We start from the raw sequence: 5,421 nt of genomic DNA, 5'->3' as shown, positions 1-5,421 counted from the left end.
CTACGTGTAATTCTTATGGTCTAATTTTTGCAGTTCTCGAGAATTGTGCATGCATTAGGAGGAAATAGCTTACTCAAAGTCGAATTCTTAGAGGTGGATCTATTAAAGCTTTACTACTCCCTCCCTTCGAAAATAAGAGCCTCAACTTTAGTACAACTTTGTAGATATTTATTTTGAGACGAAGGGAGTACCACTTAACAATCATCTAAACTAATGGTTTATTTTAATTTTTAAATGCCTTACTTATCAATAGCCATATAATCAATTAGTGATATGTTCTTCTTGTTTGGGTTTAGTTTTTAAGTTATCATGGCCGTTTGATTCTTCAGTTTGCAGCTAGGCATTTAATTAGTGATATGTTCTACTGTGAATTCAACAATTCTTATTGTAAAGTTGACTCTATTTGTAATATTTTGGGATATTAGACATATTGAAATATTTAGGTCTGAAAAAAGGTATGGTGTGCATCTTTTGGTTTATGTAAAGAGTTCCTTTTTATGCTCCTTTTTTCCAGCTCCAGTTGTGATAATGTTTACTCCACTACACCCTACATATGTCCTATTTCGAACTTAAGTGTTAATGGGGAGTAACTAGGTTTGTGCGTTGCAAAGTAGCACAATGTACGTTTTGTGCTTTAGTGCAAGGGGTATATTTTGATGCATGATGCCTTTTGTTATATGCTTTATATCTTTGAATAGGATTTGTTTACTTTGTGACCTACTAACTGAGATATTTTTAATAGCTTCCATTATTTGTCCATATTAAATCTATACAACCCATATTAAAAGTAATTAGGTAATGTTTCTGTGCTCGGTTATATCTTTGACCCCAATGAAAGGATTGGAATTCTAGGAACACATCTTTCAGGTTGTTTAATGCATTTTGATATAAGGTTTAATTATTATATACAACAACCAAGTTTACTCTGCATTGAGTTTATGTTTTTTCCAAATATCCCAGTAACACTATTACCACATGACCGATGTGCTCAACATCTTTTGTAGCACTAATTTATATCAAACGATTCTCTCAATGTGTAGTTATTTTTGGATTGAATTTTAATTTCCTTAGAAAATACAACAAATGTGTGGTTGGAGGCGACAATTCATGATATTGTAGTTTTTACAAACAAAAATTGACGGATGGGGGATTTTTTTCTTCCGTTGCAACGCATGGGCATGTTACTAGTAATGACCTAATGATTAACATCCAAATTGAAAATTGGGATGTTATAGTAAAAGTTTATGTTTTTTCAGCAAGATCAAACAACTATCACCCAAGAAGATCCTAAAGGCTTTACTTGGTACAAACACTAATTAAAACATAAAAAACACAATCATAATAGTAGCATAATTGTGCTAACACTCAAAAACAGGAAGCAAAAAAACACAAATAAATTTTATTCATTGGGTTGCCTCCCAACCAGCGCTATAGTTTTACGCCCATAGCTAGGCATAAAGCAAGGATCTAAGTTTTGTCATCTTTGGTTCGAGATCCATAAGATGCCCTCATGATTGATTCATATGGTGGCCTAATTCTTGTTCTAGGAAAGTGTTCCATACCCTTCCTCAAAGGAAATTGGAACTTAATATTGCCTTCTTTCATATCAATCACGACACCGATAGTGCGTAAAAATAGTCTACCAAGAATAATTGGACAAGACGGATTGCAATCAATATCAAGAACAATAAAATCTATGGGAACATAATCCCTTTTTGCAAGAATAATAACATCATTAATTCTTACCATAGGCTTTTTAATAGTAGAATCCGCCAAGTGCAAATTCAAAGAACACAATTCAAGATCGGTAAGACCAAGCACATCACATAAAGATTTCGGAATAGTAGAAACACTAGCACCCAAGTCACACAAAGCAAAACACTCATAATTTTTAATCTTGACTTTGATTGTAGGTTCCCATTCATCATGTAATTTTCTGGGAATTGAAACTTCTAATTCCAATTTTTCTTCAAAAGCTTTCATCATAACATCAACAATATGTTTAGTAAAAGCTTTATTTTGTTCATAAGCATGGGGTGAATTTATCATGGATTGCAACAAAGAAATACAATCAATCAAAGATCAACTATCATAATTAAAGTCTTTGTAATCCAAAAGAGTGGGTACATCACTAGCTAAAGTTTTGACCTCTTCAAACCCACTTCAAACCCACTAGCTAAAGAGTGGGTACATCAAGATTTTCACCCACCGAAATATTGGGACGCCTTCTACCTAAACTTGACTCGTCTCCATTCCTTTTTTCATCAATCTTAACTTTACTAAACAAGGAATCAATAGAAGAAACACCAATCATTTTAAGATCTTCATCACTTTTGCGAAAGAAATCACTAGAAAACGCTTTTTCTAAAAAATATCTTTTATCTCTAAGCATAGAGGTTCTTTTCTTACTTTCATCCATATAAACATAAACAACTTTAATTGATTCGTCAACCTTAGGCACAAAAATTTTCATCTTGAGATTTTCCACATCATGAGCAATTCTATCAACACTTCTAGACAAATCATCAATCTTACTCAACTTTTCTTCTATGGAAGTGTTGAAAACCATCTGTGTGTCGATAAATTCTTTAATATTGTTCTCAAGATCCCAGGTGTTCCTATCATTATTATAAGATTTATTTTCATAGGAATTACCATAATTATTAGAGGTATTTCTAGGAAAAGGCCTAGGATTACAATTACCTCTATAAGCATTGTTATTGAAATTATTTCGAGAAATAAAATTCGCATCTATGGCATCACTGTTTTGCTCAATCAAAGTAGACAAAGGCATATAATTAAAATCAATAGGAGCACTCTTACTAGCAACCAATTTAACAAGAGCATCAACTTTTTCACTCAAAGAAGAAATTTCTTCGACCGAATTAACTTTTTTACTAGTAGGAGCTCTTTCGGTATGCCATTGTGAATAATTTGCCATAATATTATCGAGCAATTTGGTGGCTTCACCCAAAGTAATTTCCATCAAGGTACCACCTGCGGCGGAATCTAAAATATTACGAGAAAAAAAATTCAACCTCGCATAATTTTTAAAGATTTAACCCAAGAGTTGGGAAATTCCTTAGGATCATTTTCATCCTTTCCCAAGATTGTGCAACATGCACATGTTCAAGTTGCTTGAAATTCATGATCTGGGTTCTAAGGGAAATAATTTTTGCGGGAGGAAAATACTTAGTGATAAAAGCATCTTTGCACTTATTCCAAGAATCAATACTATTGCGAGGCAAAGAAGAGAACCAAATTTTTGCAGAATCACGCAAAGAAAACGGAAATAATTTCATATTGACCAAATCATTGTCCACATCTTTTTTATTTTGCATATCTCATAATTCCACGAAGGTATTAAGATGGGACACGACATCCTCATTAGGAGTACCGAGAAATTGGTCTTTCGTAAGAAGATTCAGCAAAGCAGTAATAATATCACAAGTCTCCGCACTACTGGTGGGAGGAGCAAGTGGAGTGCCGATAAAATCATTGTTGTTGGTATTTGAGAAGTCACATAATTTGGTGTTCTCTTGAGTCATGATGACCACACAACAAGATTGCACTCAAAAAAAGATCTGGCAAGAAAACGGCGAACAGAAAAAGAGGGGCGAATAAAACGGCAAATTTTGTGAAGTGGGGGAGAGGAAAACGAGAGGCAAATGGAAAATAATGTAAATTGTGAGGAGATGAGATTTGTGATTAGGAACCTGGTATATGTTGAAGATCCTCCCCGGCAACGACGCCAGAAATTCCTTTTGATGTCGCTTGAAGCTACGTCGGCATTTCCCCAAAGAGGAAGGGATGATGCAGCACAACGGCGGTAGGTATTTCCCTCAGATAGGAAACGAAGGTTATCGAACTAGTAGGAGAACCAAGCAACACAACGTAAACAGCCCTGCACACAGATAACAAATCCTCACAACCCGACGTGTTAAAGGGGTTGTCAATCCCTTTTGGGCACTGTCGTGGTTTTGTCACGGCAGATGTCCTGGTGAAAGGACTTAGTCGTGGAGCCATCGCGACGGGTTAGCTTAAAGGGGTTAAAGAGGAACAAGGGACGCAAGGAATTATATTAGTTCGGTCCCTTACTATGAAGGTAAAAGCCTACTCTAGTTTTGATGGAATTGCTAGGGTTTCGATGACCAGGGAGCGAATCCGCTTTGCCTGGCTCTCGAGTTATTGTTTGTTGTTCGTAAACCGCCGCCTGGTCGTCCCTTTATATACACAGGTTGACGCCCGACGGTTTACAGAATCCCGAGGCCGACTCATCAACGTGTCCGGCTCGGTTTCTCCCCTTTCTTATCTTACAATACAAGTTACATATCATATGGCGGTTTATGTCTATAGGCCCTAAACCACCTTTGGGCCCTAGGCCTCCGTGCTAGCTCTCCTTCATAAAGCACCATATTCCTTGTCTTCATGGGCTTCAGATATAAATAACTCATTACAGGCATAACCCGGCCCCTCCTGGCCGGTTTATACCCAGTAGTGATATTCCCAACATTAGTCCCCAGATTGATTTGAACCTGTTCATGTCAATCTTCAACACTTAGGAAAATTCCCCTTTTAGCGCCTTTGCATATCCTTGTAATCCGCCGTGACGTCATCCTCCAAGATCGTAATAAATTGCCATGATGTCACCTGTTATTAAAAATTGTATGTCTCATCTTCATTAACGAGCCTCCGACAATCGAGGCGACAGCTCTGTCACAAATCCATTTTTTTGGGCTCCTCGATTTTTGCGCATGTCACTTATCCCTTCGCCTTATAAATAAGGCCGGGGGTCCTTTTCATTCCCCCCATGCCTCCTCGTGTCCTCTTCTTCCTTGCATCGACCTGACCCTTGCGCGCAGCCGCCGTCATCAAGCTCCGCCCTCGACCTCATCTCCGGCCGCTGAATCAACCTGAACGTACCAGAAAACCACAGCGCTTCTCCGCTGTTTCAACACCTCCAGTGAGTTCCTCTTCCTTTCCTCTATAGATCCGCTAGGGTTCGCGCGAGTTCATAGAAGCTTCATGGTGTTCTACCCTTGTTCTTCATTAGATCCTACATGACGGACTTCAAACTTGATGTACTTCCGTGCGGTAGCAATGACAGTGCTTATTTTGCCTATCAAACCATGCCTTTTGTGTATAAAAACCGATCTAGAACTTCACGAACTGCTCAAGCACCAACTTTTAGGTCTAATCTTTTCCTTTTTCCTCACATGTGGTAGATCCAAAATTCCAATGTGAAACTGTGAAACTTGTTTTTCCTCACTTAGTCATCTTTTTTGCTTCAGATATGTACTCTCATTGTCTGTGTAGGCGGTTTATCCTTTAGAAAATAATTTGCCATATACCATTAGCCCCCTTGCAAACCACCAATCGCTTTACCATTTATAATAGCATCAACCTCCGGTTTAACAATTT

The sequence above is a fragment of the Triticum urartu genome, chromosome 7A, assembly GCF_056163025.1.
Source record: "Triticum urartu cultivar PI428250 chromosome 7A, HENAU_Tu73, whole genome shotgun sequence".
Lineage (NCBI taxonomy): Eukaryota > Viridiplantae > Streptophyta > Magnoliopsida > Poales > Poaceae > Triticum > Triticum urartu.
This window is presented reverse-complemented; position numbering follows the sequence as displayed.